General features: G+C 43.5%; 1 non-coding gene across 1 annotated transcript; it reads left to right on the plus strand.

Moving 5' to 3' along the window:
- The first annotated feature begins 13,755 nt into the window (after nucleotides 1-13,755).
- Nucleotides 13,756-13,858, plus strand: LOC132540576 (U6 spliceosomal RNA). Its single transcript, XR_009551774.1, has one exon. It is a non-coding gene; the product is annotated as a U6 spliceosomal RNA (small nuclear RNA).
- Nucleotides 13,859-16,933: the final 3,075 nt, after the last annotated feature.

The following is a 16,933-nucleotide window of genomic DNA, read 5'->3' on the forward strand; positions in this document are numbered from 1 at the left end:
CTTTATTTTATTTTAATTTGGCATCCAGTGTTATTGCTGGGGCTCAGTGCTCGCTCCATGAATCCACTGCACCTAGTAGCCACCATCTTTTTTGCACTGTTGTTGTTTTGACATTGTTGTTGTTGCTATTGCTGTCTTTGGATAGGACAGAAGGAAACTGAGAGGAGAGGAAAACAGATAAACCCACTGCATTACTGCCCAGCTCCCCCACTGCTTCTCTTTTGAGTTTACTAATAGCCCGTTTTTATAAGCTGTGCAGTACAGTCTTCCCTCATTTATCTTGATTAATCAGTGCCAGACTCTAATGAGATAAGTGAATTTCCATGAAGTAGGATTCTTTCTTTAGAAATAAAATATTTTTGTAGCTAGAGCATAGAAAATCTTTTTACAACCTTCTAAATGTGTTTTTTTTCAGAATCTTAGACCCCTCTACACATGAAATAACACTCCTTTAGCTTTGCTTCTCTTTGAAAGATACAGTAGCCATTGCATGAATGTTCTTTTAATTTTTAAAAAAATTTATTTATTTATTTATTTCCTTTTGTTGCCCTTGTTGTTTTATTGTTGTAGTTATTGTTATTGTTGTCATCATTGTTGGATAGGACAGAGAGAAATGGAGAGAGCAGGGGAAGACAGAGAGAGGGAGAGAAAGACAGACACCTGAAGACCTGCTTCACCACCCGTGAAGCGACTCCCCTGCAGGTGGGGAGCTGGAGGCTCGAACCCGGATCCTTACGCAGGTCCTTGGGCTTTGTGCCATGTGCGCTCAACCCGCTGCACTACTGCCCAGCTCCCTGTTCTTTTCATCTTTACGGATGGTGCGGATGGTAGACTCATCCAAGTGGTAATGGTGGGCAACCTCCAGGATGTTCTTGCCAAGAGTTTCACCTTCTCCTGGATGGTAAGCATCTTCCTCTAGCGCTTAGCCAGAAGGCTTAGAAGAAGCAGCACATTTAGGATCCATTGTGGGACTTAGATAAAGGTTGTCAGAAATCACAAACACAAGAGCAACAATGCTTCTGATGCATAGCCACATAGAAGTGCCTATGAGAGATATGTTGAATAAATTGGTTTATTTCTTAATTTTAATAATTTATTTACTATTTATTTTACTGTTAATGTATCTATGGGTTTAGGCATCTGCTTGGTTTAAGATTGAGAGTGAAAATCAGAGAGTGAGTGAGGGGAGCAGAGGGAGATGCATATAGAAGGAAAAAGAGACAACAGAGACAGAGAAGGGAAGACCCTTCACCATGGCTCCAGCTCTGGTGAATGAATATTCCCCTGCAGAAGTTCTCTTTTGTGGTGGGAGAGTGCTCCTACTGAGACCTATTCTTCACCACTGAGCATATCTTTGCGCTCTCTCTCTCTAGTGAATTTCCTAATATTATTGATGTCTAAAGAATCATTTGGGAGTTTAAAAATTTCTCTATTCAGATGCATTCTGAAATGTATCCACAGGGCGGCATCACACCACCACAGAGCAGGTTGTTTCTAAGTATTTTGTGGACGATGGAGAGGGCAGTTTTTGGACAAAGGGAATTTTAACCATTGAATTGAACAGATCATACAAAAATAGTTTCTCTTATGGTGTGTTGAAAAACTTGGCATTTAGAATTATTATTTACTTATGTGTCCCTACTTACTAATTCCTTTATTTTTCCATGACCATATCTCTTTAGTTAAGCACATGGTAGATTCAAGATTATGTTATAGACTGCTTTATTATTATTATTATTCCCTTTTATTGCCCTTTTTATTGTTGTAGCTATTACTGATGTTGTTGTTGCTGGATAGGACAGAGAATAATAAAGAGAGGAGGGGAAGACAGGGAATGGGAGAGAAAGATAGACACCTACAGACCTGCTTCACTGCCTGTGAAGCACTGCCCCTGCAGGTGGGGAGCCTGGACCTCCAACAGGATTGTTTACCCAGTTCCTTGTGCTTTGCGCCACATGCACTTAACCTGCTATGCTACTGCCCTACTCCAGATAGACTGTTTTTTTCCTTTTAAATTACAAAGGGGTTGCAAGTCAGAGAAGTAATGGGAGGGTGAGTGAGAGGAAAGCAGAGAGAAACACATCATGCCCCCACCTCTTGTGAAGCTTCTCCCATGCAAGTGCTCTCATGCAGTGATTGGCTGACAAACCCAGGTGCAAGCACAGGTTAAGGTAGATGCTCCCCACGTGAGCTATCCAACACTACACCTTGAAGAGCTTTTAACTCTTTTTTTCACTCTTTTTTTTCCCCTACTTTCTTTGATTGCTATCAGGGTTATTACTAGCCCTCCATGTATCCCCTCCCAGTGGTCTTTCTTCCTTCCTATCTTCCCTTTTTCTTATTTGATAGGACAGATAAATTGAGAGGGAAGGGAAAGAAGTTGTATCCATGCGTCCATAACTGTATTGTAAAAAAATTAACTTTCCCCCAATAAAGTAATTTAAAAGGGGGAATCATCATGTGGAAAATAATACTGAGTAAAGTTTTAGTCCAAATGCTTTCACTTTATTGTTTGTAATTGGGTATGCAAATAGTTGTCAGGTTAAAAAATACAAGAGGTAAAAAAAAAAAAGCACTTTTCTTGGGTATGAATTCCTGATGCAATGAACTTGAGTGCACAGACAGAGAAAGATATCATTATTAGAGTGCGAGTTCCACACACACTTCAAACATGGAGAGCCAAAATGAGGGCCTTTGCCTGAGTCAGCTGTCTGAGAATCTGCTTCTGTTGTCCTGGGACTGCTTTATAAATCTTAAACAAGTCAGAGTGGCCCAAAGTTAATTTTTTAAAGTAAAAAAAAATTAGATAAAGATAGGCAGCAAGATAGCCAGGGTGATGGGCAGTGGCGTACTAGTTGAGCACACATAATACTAAGTGCAGGGATCCAGGTTGGAGCCCTCACTCCCTATCTGCAGGGGGAAAGCTTCACAAGTAGTGAAGCGGGTCTGCAGGTGTCTTTCTCTCTCCCTCTCTACCTCTTTTTTCTCTCAGATTTTCTTTGTCTCATCCAATAAATTGAAAAAAAACTGCCTCCAGGAGTAGTGGACTTGTAGTGTCAACACTGAGCCCCAGCAATGACCCTGGAGGCAAAAAAAAGCAGGGACAGTCAAGTGGTGGCATAGGAGGTTAAGGGCACATGGTGTGAAGTACAATGACTGGTCTAAGGACCCTAGTTCAAGCCCCCGGCTCCCCAAGTGCAGGATGTCACTTCACAAGTAGTGAAGTTGGTCTGCAGGTGTCTGTCTTTCTCTCACCCTCTCTGTCTTCCCCTCCTCTCTCTCAGCAAGGAAAACAATAATAACAACAACAGGGGTAACAACAAGGGCAACAAAATGGGAAAAAAGGCTTTCAGGAGCAGTGGATTTGTAGTGCAGACACTGAGCCTCAGCAATAATCGGGAAAAAAAGGAAAAATAAAAGAGACTGCACACTTGAGAGTGAGAGCAAAAGAGAGAGAAAAAAGAGAGGCTAACCCTCAGCTCTAAAGCTCCCTTCAGTATGGTAGAGCTAGGGTCAAATGTGGGTTGTACATATGGAAAAGCAATGAGCATGCTATCCAAGTGAGCTAGCTATTTTGTTGGCCTTGACAAATAAAGCATGCAAGTCTTATTTGCTAACATTGTCTGCTAACATAACTCCGTAGTGCTGCATTCCACGGTGTGTGTGTGAGTGTGTGTGTGTGTGTGTGTGTGTGTGTGTGTGTGTGTACATACACACAACAGAGCTTCCTGCTATTCCAGTGCATTTGATGAGATTTTTTTTCATTTTTCTAAAAATATTTGTTAATGAGAGAAGAAACTGAAGAGGAAGAGGAAAAATAACTAGAGCAACCTACTCCTACCTTTTGGTTCCTGTTTATTAATCATTTTGTCCTGCTTTATATCTTACCACATTTTAGCTACCAAGTTACAGATGCTATCAAGTTTCCACCCTGACTTCCTTAGGCAGATAACCTCACTGATGTGTCTGGGAACTTCACCTCTCCAGAGCCCAACCCATTAGGGAAAGAGAGAAACAGACTGGCAATATGGATAGACCTAAGTAGGAAAGCAATTACAGAAGCCAGACCTTCCACCTTCTGCACCCTATAGAGAAATTTGATTCAGACTCCCAGAGGGGAAGGAATGATAGGGGAAGATGATTACACGGCTCTAAACTCCAATGCTATCAGGACCAGGAAATAGAAGAGAAAAATAGATGGACAGTTGGAAATAGCTATGGGTGTAGGTGTGACGTATGAAGAGAAGGCAGAACCATAGAAAAATGGGCAAGTATGTCTAAGTATAGACAGTTATAGACATAGTCAACCCACATCTGTAACCTTGGGAAAACTACTGCAGTTTCCAATGGAAGTAATGGGGACACAGAACTCTGGTGGAGGAGATGGTATAGGATTATAACCCTTTCATCTCACAGTTTGTAAATCAGTATTAAGTCATTAATAAAATGAAAGAACTAAAGCAACACTCTGGCTCGTGAAATACAGTGACTCTAAGTTGGGAACCCCTACTTGAGCATCCAAAGCTTTTACCCTCTGTGCCACCTCTTAGGCCACACTTGTTTCCTTTTGAAGATATATGGGTGTATATATATTAGCTTCCCTTAATTTTAGAATATTAGACTAGTGTATGACATTATCTCTCTTTCACATCCCTGCAACAAAGCAAGACTCTCTCCTTTGATATTTCTATTTATGCACACACCAAGACAATTTACATTTTAGTCTTCTGACAGAAAACCTTTCAGATCCCCTCACTACTTGATTTTGTCTTCTACTGAGACCACCGAATTTTCACTGAAATTTAATAAAATATCAGTGATAGGAGCTTGAGTGTATGCATGGCAGGCCTCCTGTCTACCCCACCTGACTTCTTCTGGGCACAGTCCTACCAGGAGAGGTGCTGCACTACCTCAGTTCCATTAATTAATTTTTTTATTTATACCACCAGGGCTACCTCTGGGCTTGATGCCCTCATAATGCTCTCCTCTCTCTCTCTCTCTCTCTCTCTCTCTCTCTCTCTCTATATATATATATATATATATATATATATATATATATATATATGAGGTGGCTCCAGATTGAAGTCTAGTGTCATGGTTAGAACCAGTTTTAAAATTATAAAAAAAGGTATTATTAGAAATACATTAACAATTTAAACCCAGTGTTGAAATTAAATCAGTTTACTAATTTGAAACCTTAAGTGCTTAACGGATTATATACTCAGAACTGAATTTTAAGTATTGAGTGATAATAGATCCAGTACTCTAATCATGTGATAAAATGTTCTTACTCATAAAAGAGGGGTGGGGTTGGGGGGGTGAGGTTGTACACCTGGTTAAGTGCCCAAATAGTGGGAAATGCAAGGGAAGGTGTAAGAATCCTGGTTCTTTCCCCACATGGAGGGGGTTTGCTTGTCAGTGGTCTTCAGCAGGTCTTCAGGTGTCTATCTTTCTTTCCCCTCTCAGTTTCTCTCAGTACTATCCAACAACAATAGCAACAACAATAATAATAATAGTGGCAATGGAGGAGAAGTGGATTCCTAGTGCAACCACCCAGCCCCTGTGATAATCCTGGAGGCAAAGAAAAGAACCAGTTTAGGAGGTCATGAACTTGTAGCAGGTGTGGCCCTTCCCCAGTCTCCAGGCAGAATAAACAGCTTAGTAACAAAGAAATAGCTTCGGGGCTGCCCAAGAAAGGCTGGAGTGTGCCCCACCCTATTTGGGAAGTCCTGAGATTCCCAAACAGACATGATGGGCCTAGACCTCAAATAAATCCCTCTCTCCACTTCTTCTTCTAGCGTTTGCCCTTCTTCCATAGCCAGTCAACAGCGTCAGGTTGAGCCTGATGTAAAGTTTCGAGACCTCCTTTGAATCTGGAGAGGTGGCAGTCGTTGACTATGTGGGTCATAGTCTCTCTCCACTGTTACTGGTCATCTCTATCAGGAATAATAAAATAAATCCATTTGTGGGCCCCAATAGGACCTTGCCCTCAACATGGATCAACAAAGGTAGAGAATATTCCATCCTCCAAAGGGAGGCTGGACAACAAATTCTATGCTACACCTGAGGAAGATGGGTCCTGAAATCGGGGCAGCTTGGAACATTCCTATTCATGAACACAGAATGTGAGCTCAGATCTACAGAGATACAGAGGTCACATAGGCTCCTAAACTGAATAACAGCCCTAGATCACATCAAATTATTGGGGTTTACAGTGAACAGTATTTATATACCTTCCCCATATTTGGGAGCTACACTCTTCCCCCGATCCAGCTTTCTGGTCCTTTTTCCAGCCATAACATCATCTCCCCAGACAATATTTTGGATCCACCTGCATATTAGATGTCAGGCTCAGAAAAAACAAACAAACAAATAAAAAATGAGTTTAATCATGGGACCTCTGGTATATAACCAAAAAGGGCCTCTAACTATCTGTAAAATGGAGCCCCGCCCCCAAAAATTTCATTCTAGCTTTAGGTTCATGATTAGTCAACTACTTATTTGGCTTTATATGTTAACTCTTTTTTTTTTTAGCTACCAGGTTCCAGATGATAAAGTGATGCCAACTGGACTTCCCTGGGCAGACGACCCCACCAATGTGTTCTGGAGCCCCGCTTCCCCAGAAGCCCACCACACTAGGGAAAGAGAGAGGCAGGCTGGAAGTATGGATCAACCTGCCATCATCCATGTTCAAAGGGGAGGTAATTACAGAAGCCAGACCTTCCACATTCTGCACGCCATAATGACCCTGGGTTCATACGCCCAGAGGTATAAAGAACAGGAAAGCTATCAGGGGAGGAGATGGGATACAGAGTTCTGGTGATGGGAATTGTGTGGACTTATACCTCTCTTATCCTATGGTTTTTGTCAGTGTTTCCTTTTTATAAATAAATATTAAGAAATAAAATAAACTATAAAAATTTTAAAAGTTCACAGTAAAAATTCAGAATTTCAGTAACATTAAATGCCATCTTTTGCCATCATTCTTTTTTTTTTTTTTCCCTCCAAGGTTATTGCTGGGACTCTGTGCCTGTACCAGGAATCCACTGACCTGGACACCACCCTCTCCCTTTTTGTTGCCCTTGGTTTTTTTCTTTTTAATTATCATTATTACTGTTGCTGTCATTGTCCTTGGATAATACAGAGAGAAATGGAGAGAGAAGAGGAAACAGAGAGGGGTAGAGAAAGATAAGATACCTGCAGACCTGCTTCACTGCCCGTGAAGAACCGACTCCCCTGCAGGTGTGGAGCCAGGTTCTCAACCCAGATTCCTTACGCCTGTCCTTGCACTTCGCACCATGCATGCTAACCCCGCTGTGCTACTACTGCCTGACCACATTTTGCCATCATTTTAAAATGATTAGGATGGGTGCAGTGACTTAACAAACCTGCTACCTTCATTGGAGACAGGGTAGGGTCTGGCTCTGGGTGGGGTCACCTCTGCAGGAGAAATTATCTCCTTTATAGGCAAAATACTTATAGTTTGTGCCTTTTAATTTTATACTTGCTTTTAACTGCATTCCTTCACCTACCAGTTATTATGAAGTCTTGTATCTGGAATGATTTTCTATAAGGGAATATTATCTGTGCCTTACAAATGAATTAATATACTTTTATTCAGCCTTGTATATAAAGTACATTCCTTAACCTCAAGGAGCTTTAACTATTGATGGTATGCAGCTCAGAATAGCTGATAAAGTCACAAAAAAGTATTAAGTTTGAGTCTACTGGGCATGAAATTCTTAGGCCTGTTCACTTGTCATCATACTCCCCACCTGATAATTTAATACCAACAGACTCACCATAAAAGGTATTATGGCAACAGCTAATAGAATCTGCGCACAAACTTGTGAGTGGGACTAATGAAAACATCTTTTCATCCCTTTATTTATTCTTCACAATAAGCTTTCTACATTACATAGTAGATATGACTGCTAGCTCACTGGCACCAAAACTGAATCACATAGAAACTGAGTTTCACAGAAAGCTGCAAAATCTTTTGTATGTAATCCCAAAGCTGTTTCTTTGAACAGCTCAGCATATTCTTTTTTGTTATTTTTTATTTTCCCTTTTGTTGCCCTGTTTTTTATTGTTGTTGTAGTTATCATTGTTACTGATGTCATCATTGTTGGATAGGATATACAGAAATGGAGAGAGGAGAGTATGACAGAGAGGGTGAGAGAAAGACCTGCAGACCTGCAGACCTGCTTCACCACGTGTGAAGAGGCTCCCCTGCAGGTAGGAAGCCAAGGCAAGGGCTGGAACCAGGATCCTAACACCAGTCTTTGTGATTTGCGCCACTTGTGCTTAATCCGCTGAGCTACCACCCAGATCCTGCTCAGTATATTGTTTATGCCTATATGATAAAATAAAAAACAGAGCTACTCCTCAAAGTTGGTTCTGGTTGGAGACACTAAATCTACCATAGTCAGAAAAAAGTAACAGGGCAACACATAGGAGGGCAACTCTAAATTTCAAGGGAAATAAAATAATTAGAAAAAAATATGCTTTTATAGAATGAAAGTGAGAAATCCAGCTTATATTAAAATAGAATACTCACATTAGCAAGATCAGTGTCTTCTTCCCCTGGAGGGAGAAAAAAACACTAGTTCACAATTATGAATTCAGAGGAATGCAAGTGAACATTTTAATTTAAATATTTAATGATATGTGGCCCAAATTTTGATTTATCCATCTAGAAAGAAATTATGTCTTAACAATAATGGGAAAAACTGCTATAGACAAGATCCCTTGTTTCATGCCACTGAATAATGTTGGAGACTAAAAATACAATGATATAACAGCAAATGAATCTTTTCTGACCTGCAGTTTGTCATGTGTTCATCAAATCAAATGTGATCAGAGGGAGACTGTTTTGGCATCTACTACAGAAGTAACTCAAGAATGATGAGCTTTATCTAAAGTATTACAAATGTAGTAGCAGTTGCAAGTTAAATCTTATATACATATTACATAGCTGTGGTTATTATAATTATTATATAAAACTATACTGATATATACTGTGGAAAATTTATCATCATAATCTCAAAATCCCTGGAGATGCTAATGTCATGGATCTTTTGATAAGACAAAATAAACCTTTTCTTTGGTATCTATTCATGGGGTCTGATGACAAACTGTCAAATTGGGGGGTGTGTATATGAGGTGACTATCCATGGAAATAAAGAGAAAGGTAGCATGGATATAGGCTGATGGCAAGGTCAGTTTTGACATGAAAATCTCTTTGCATAACCATTATGCTATCTACCCCCACCTAAAAATTTTATATTATTTATTTTTACCAGAGCACTGTTTAGGTTTGGCTTATGGTGGTGAGGGGGATTGAACCTGAAACTTTGGAGCCTCAGGCATGTTAAGGCAAATTGTTTGTTTATATTTATTTATTTGTCCTTTTTTTGCCCTTCTTGCTTTTTAAAAAATGTTGTCATAGTTAGTATTGTTGTTGTCATTGATGTCATTGTTGTGGGATAGGACAGAGAGAAATGGAGCGAGGAGGGGATGACAGAGAGGGGGAGAGAAAGACACCTGAGACCTGTTTCACCACCTGTGAAGTGACTCCCCTGCAGGTGGGGAGCCTAGAGCTCAAACCAGGATCTTTATGCTGGTCCTTGTGCTTCCTGGCACATGCACTTAACCTGCTGTGCTACCGCCAGACTCCCGCAAGGTCAGTTTTGGAATTAGACACACTGGAGTCAATTTAGATGGTTTGCATATTACATCTTAGCAGTCATTGAGTTATGTTACAGACTGGGAAAATAACACTGTCTTAGTTATGAAGCATCAGAATTCATATAACAAGCTCAGTCTGCCCTTATAAGATGAGGCAGAATGTGTGTTTACATGGAGACTTGCAGAGTGCTGAATTGGAGAGGTGGGACTAGTTCTTAAAGTACCCTCCCTCCAGTAACTGATTGCCAGACACAGCTACACATCAAACTCCAAGAAGACCTTTGTGGTGTCTGGAGATACTAGGCACCCCCCTCTGGGCCAGACAGATTCCCAAGGAGGGGCAGAGAAAGAGTGTATGAGTGAGTGAGGGCAGTGCCCCTGCATCTATGCTGCCTTTGGTCCTTCTATTTCAGTGGGCACCCTTCCCCACCTAGGCCTCTCAGTTTCACTGACAGATTTACAAGCAGAGGAAAGGAACCATAGGAAAGGCTCATAGGACAAGCTCAGTCTGACTCTATAACATGAGGTAGAATATGTGTTTGCATGGTAACTTGGTATAGGGGTGGGGAGTGAAAATATACCAGCAGACTGCTGAACTGAAGAGGTGGCACTATTTCTTAAAATATTGGAGACACTGGTTTGGGTTCCAGATGCCAACTTGACTTCCTTGGGCAGACAATGCCACCAATGGCCCTTGGAGACCCACTTCCCCAAAGCCCTGACTCACTAGGGAAAGAGAGATAGGCTGGGATTATGGATCGACCTGCCAGTGACCATGTTCAGTGGAGAAGCAGTTACAGAAGCCAGACCTTCCACCTTCTGCACCCCACAATGATCCTGGGTCCACACTCCCAGAGGGATAAAGAATAGGGAAGCTGTCAAGGGAGGGGATGGGATATGGAGCTCTGAGGCTGGGCAATGTGTGGGAATGTACCCCTCTTATCCTATGCTCTTGTCAATATTTCCATTTTATAAATAAAAAACTGGAGACAATGGCACTATTTCTTATAGAGACAGTTAAGAAGTTATAAACTGGAGAGATAGCACTGTCTTAGTTATGAAGCATCAGAATTCATAGGACAAGCTCATTCTGAGTGTATAACATGCTTGTTTGCAAAGAGACTTGGAATAGGGTAGAGAGTGATAGATTAGAAAGACAGATGGAATTGGTTTCTTTCTATCTCCCTGTACCCTGACACTCCAACACAACACGTAAGGTAACACGATATAAAATCAGGGGCCAGGAGTTACAGCACCAACATACTGGAATTGCATGAAAGAGGTACCATGTCTGATCCCAGATACCAACAGTCAGATAGATAGACAAGAAGACAAACAGATCCATCACAGCATGCCATACATTTCAGAACCTTCTCAAGGATTCCTTCTCAAGCTGAGTAAAAGTCACTCTATTCAATTGTCTATCCTACAAGAATGAGGGCCTTTTGTTTATTTGTTTCCATTCTGATTGATGAATTTTTTCCAGGATACCAAGTAGGGTCTTAGCAGTGTCTGCAGGGCAGTCTTCCTCACCTCCTTCAAGCTCCTGCTAGAATGTCTTCCTCTCTCTGAGATCTTTTCTAACCATCATTAAGTTATAAAGTCTGCCAGCCAAACAATATTGCATTAGATTTCTCTATTTAACATGCCAAAATTGTACTTATTTAGTTCTCATGCATCTATCTCCCTATAACAGCTCCAGAAATGTGGAGACTCTTACTCTCTCTCTATGAGTATGAAAACATAATCTATGGATGATCACAGACACATCAGAAGTGAAATAACTATTTATGTGCAAAACAATATGTGTAAATACAAAGCAAAATACCTCTGTGTGTTTGGAGGACCTGAAATTACTATAGCGGGAGTCGGGAGGTAGTGCAGCTTGTTAAGCGCATGTGGCACAATGTGCAAGGACCAGCATAAGGATCCCAGTTTGAGCCCCCGGCTTCCCACCTGGAGGGGAGTTGCTTCACAAGCGGTGAAGTAGGTCTGCAGGTATCTATCTTTCTCACCCCTCTCTGTCTTCCCCTCCTCTCTCCATTTCTCTCTGTCCTATCCAACAATGGCAACAACAATAACAATAACTATAACAATAAAACAACAAGGGCAACAAAAGGGAATAAATAAATAAATATAAAAAGTCTTAAAAAATTATTATAGCTAAACCAGCTTTGAAAATGGGCAAGGAATGGAGGATTTACTCTCCACATAATGGCTTACAGCACTAACCACATAATTTAGTAATAATAATACTGTAACTATTAAGGAATTTAGGAAGTGCTATGGTATATTACTGGTGGGGAAAACCAGACTTATCTGTACTATATTTTGTAACTTCCTATGAATCTATCATCATTTCCAAACAAGGCTATTATTCATAGAAGGGAAAACAGTGCAAAATCACAGTCCACTTCCAGTGTCCAATTTTTTCAAGCATTACTTTGACCTATATCAAGGAGCTTAACTCCTTTAGTTTTTCTTCTAAGATTTTATGGTGTTAGATCTCATGTTCTAATCTTTTATTCAGTTTGAATTAGTTTTTGTATATCATGTAATATACATGTTCAGGTACATTGTTTTGCTGAAAAACTGACTGTCCCGTTTTACCAGGGCCATTTACTGGGGGAGAAAACAACAACAACAACTGTTTTTTCTTTGTTGTGGACTTGTGGCTGTTTTCCTTTAATTAAATATATGTGGGCTTTGTTCTGTATAAGACAAAATGAAATCTCTGAAAGAAGATCTGATGAAATTGGGAATTAATATCTGCTGGCAAAGAAAATCAGTGGTAGATACACTTCCCACAGAATACAAAATGAGAATGTGCACACAGTATATCATCCTGCTGCAGAAAATGTGAATATTTGTGGTTTTGTTTTACTCAAATAATAACCACCTAATTTCTCTGTTGGATTCTACACAAAAATAAATAGGAATATATATATATATATATATATGCAAGAATGATAATCAGGAATATTTAATAACATGAATATAACACAAGTGTGGAATTTAAACAGAAGTGATTTACTTCATCTGCCTGCATGTATTTTATAGTTGATATTTATGGACTCAGCCACAATAGAAATCATTCAGGTAAAGTTTCTGATCAATAGTTGACAAACAAGATCACAAGAGAAAACACAAGCAGAACCTGAACTAGACTTTGCGTATTGCACCAAAGTAAAAGACTCTGGGTTTGGGGGGAGGGAGGATACGAGTCCAAAAAGGATGATAAAGGACCTAGTGGGGGTTGTATTGTTCTATGGAAAACTGGCAAATGTTATGCATGTAGAAACTATTGTATTTACTGTCGAATGTAAAACATTAATTCGCCAATAAAGAAAAATTTTTAAAAAAGAAAAAAATCACAGTCCTGAAAAAAACATGGAATGAAAAGAACAAAAAAGCAAACCAGAGAGTAAAATACAGTGTTCAAGTCACATACGAGAACTTCATATACAAATGCAGCACCGCTTTATCTATGGAAAAAGAAAAGACAGACACTAAGAAAACTGGCATACTTAATGGAAAGTAAACTGGATCCCTATCCTGTGACATAGATCACTAAAAGACAAACTCTGCATGTATTTGAGACCTGCAAGTGTAAAGGAAAATTAGGAAGCAACTAGCATATAAAACATGAGGTGACTCTGTGACAGTTGGAGAAAGACCTCTGAAATAAAACTGCTAAAACAAAATAAGAAAGACAGATGGGAGAATTTTCAGATATTGAACAAATAAAAAGATAAAACTATTAAAATCCTTTGGGCTTCTCAAAAAAATAAGAGCAGAGGCAAGGAATCAGGAAAACAGAAGAATGCTCAGTGATGTATCTACTGAAATGATAAAATAACAGTCACACACTAAGTTGCTTAAATGAGCCTTCAAATCAACATGGGTATTTGGTGGAAACTACAGTCTCGCAATATCGATTTCAAAATTAACAATAAGTGTTATGAACAGAATAACATCCATAGGAGACAGAGAGGATGTTATACAAAACTCTTTCACCAAAGGAGGACCAGGATCAGAGGTTTCCACTCAGCAGACTTATGATGTTTGCTGTAGCAGCACATATACTAAAATTGGAACAATATAGAGAAGATAAGCACGGCTAATCTGCTAGGAGGACATGGAAATTTGTGAAGCAGACTTCACATATCTTTAATTATAAGATAAATCAACTGTACTCAGTTCAAAAATACTGAATCATGACTGAATCTTTATGTAGGGCATGGCTCCTGAGGTGCATAATGGAGCAGATCTTTCCACAATACTGCTACACAGTCTGTACTATGTCCACCATAATTCTCCACTAGTCACAAAAAGAAGACGGTGAAACAGACCCCAGATGAACTGATGCTTATTTATTTGCAGCTTAAAGCCACTGGGAAAACAGATTACTAGTGATGTCAGTTAACTATATTACCAAATAGCTGCATGTCACCATCTGCTCTATACAACCTTGAAAGTTTACCTTGGTAGCCAGAGAACACTTCATTCATTGTTTAATACTGTCAGCATATAGAACTGCATGCTATATTAATTAAAATTTATTATATTTATATGTACCTAGTAAAATATTTTTAATTTCTAAAGGCCCCTGAACACCTTCAGTCCTCCACCTCCTCCAGCAACCCAGGCCCCTGAACACCCTCATACCCCCTCCACCTCTCAGCAACCCAGGCCCCTGAACACCCTCAGGGCCCCTCATCCTCAGCATCCCAGGCCCCAGAATCCCTCAGGCCCCCTCCTCCTCTCAGCACCCAAGGCCCCTGAACACCCTCAGGCCTCCTCCTCCACTCAGCACCCCAGGCCCCTGAAAACCCTCAGACCCCTCCACCCCTCAGCACCACAGGCCCCTGAACACCCTCAGGCCTCCTCTTCCTCTCAGAACCCCAGCCGCTTGAACACCCTAAGGCCTCATCCTCCCCTCAGCAACCCAGGCCCCTGAACACCCTCAGGCCCAGTCCTCTTCTAAGCACTGCAAGCCCCTGAACACCCTCAGGCCCCATCCACTCAGCATCCCAGGCCTCTGAACATCCTCAGGCCTCCTCCTCTTCTCAGCACCCCAGGCCTCTGAACACCCTCAAGCACCTTCCACTCAGCACCCCAGGCCTCTAAATACACTCAGGACCCCTCCTCCTCTCAGCACCTCAAGCCTCTGATCACTCTCCAGCCTCCTCCTCCACTCAGCACCCCAGGCCTCTGAACACCCTCAGGTCCCTCCTGCTCTCAGAACCCCAGGCCTCTGATCACCCTCAAACCTCCTCCTCCTCTCAGAACCTCAGTCCTCTGAACAACTCAGGCCCCCTCCTCTCAGCACCACAGGCCCCTTACTCCCTAAGGCCCCCTCCTCCTCTCAACTACACAGGCCCAGGAATACCATCAGGCCACCTCCTCCTCTCAGCACCCCGGGCCCCAGAACACCTTAAGACCCCCTCCTCCACTCAGCACCCCAGGCCACTGAACACCCTCAGGCCCCCTCCTCTCAGCACCTCAGGCCCCTGAACATACTCAGGCCCCCTCCTCCCATCAACACCCCAGGCCTCTGAACACCCTCAGGCCTCCTCCTCCTCTCAGCACCCCAGGCCCCTGAACACCCTCAGGCCTCCTCCTCCTCTCAGAACCCCAGGCCCCTGAACACCCAAAGGCCCAGTCTTCCTCTAAGCACCCCAGGCCCCTGAACACCCTCAGGCTTCCTCCTCCCCTCAGCACCCCAGGCCCCTGAACACCCAAAGGCCCAGTCTTCCTCTAAGCACCCCAAGCCCCTGAACACCCTCAGGCCCCCTCCACTCAGCACCCCAGGCCTCTGAACATCCTCAGGCCTCCTCCTCTCAGCACCCCAGGCCTCTGATCACTCTCTGGCCTCCTCCTCCACTCAGCACCCCAGGCCTCTGATCACCCTCAGGCCTCCTCCTCCTCTCAGAACCTCAGTCCACTGAACACCCTCAGGCCCCCACCACTCAGCACCCCAGGCCTCTAAACACCCTCAGGCCCCCTCCTCCTCTCAGCACCCCAAGCCTCTGATAACTCTCTGGCCTCCTCCTCCACTCAGTGCCCCAGGCCTCTGATCACCCTCAGGCCTCCTCCTCCTCTTTTTGAACCTCAGTCCTCTGAACACGCTCAGGCCCCCTCCTCTCAGCACCATAGGCCCCTTACTCCCTAAGGGCCCCTCCTCCTCTCAGCTACCCAGGCCCAGGAACACCATCAGGCCCCCTCCTCCTCTCAGCACCCCAGGCCCCAGAACACTTTAAGGCCCCCTCCTCCACTCAGCACCCCAGGCCTCTGAACACCCTTAGGCCCCCTACTCTTAGCACCCCAGGCCCCTGAACACACTCGAGCCCCCTCCTCCCCTCAACACCCCTGGCCCCTGAATACCCTCAGGCCCCCTCCTCTCAGCATCCCAGGTCCCTGAGCATCCACAGGCCCCCTCCTCCCCTTAGCACCCTAGGTCCCTGAACACCCTCTGGCCCCCTCCTCCACTCAGGACCCCAGGCCTCTAAACACCCTCAGGCCCCCTTCTCCTCTCAGCACCCCAGGCCACTGAACACCCTGAGGCCCCCGCCTCCCCTCAGTACCCAGGCCCCTGAACACCCTCTGGACCCCTCCTTCCCTCAGGATTCCAGGCCCCTGAAAACCCTCAGGTCCCCTCCTCCTCTCAGCACCCCAGGCCCCTGAACACCCTCAGGCTGCCTCCTCCTCTCAGCATCCCAGGGTGCAAAAGACCCTCAGGACCCCTCCTGTTCACAGCACCCTGGCCTCTGATCACCCTGCCTCCTCCTTCTCTCAGCACCCCAGGCCACTGAACACCCTCAGGGCTCCTCCTCCTCTCAGCTTCCCAGGCCCCTGAAGACCCTCAGACCCCTCCTCCTCCCAACACCCGAGGCCCCTGAACACCCTCAAGCCCCCTCCTCCTCTCAGCACCCCAGGCCCCTGAACACCCTCAACAGCCTCCTCCCCCCAGCACCCCAGGTCTCTGAACACCCTCAGGCCCCCTCCGCCACTCAGCATCCCAGGCCCATGAACAGCCTCAGGTCTCCTCCTCCCCTCAGCACCCCAGGCCCCTGAACACCCTCAGACCCCGTCCTCTCAGCACCCCAGGCCTCTGAACACCCTCAGGCCCCTCCTCCTCTCAGCAACCCAGGCCTCTGAACAGCTTCTGACCCCTCATCTCAGCACTCAGGCCCCTGAACATCTTCAGGCCCCCTCCTCCCCTCAGCACCCCAGGCCCCTG

This window comes from Erinaceus europaeus, chromosome 9 (genome assembly GCF_950295315.1).
Source record: "Erinaceus europaeus chromosome 9, mEriEur2.1, whole genome shotgun sequence".
Lineage (NCBI taxonomy): Eukaryota > Metazoa > Chordata > Mammalia > Eulipotyphla > Erinaceidae > Erinaceus > Erinaceus europaeus.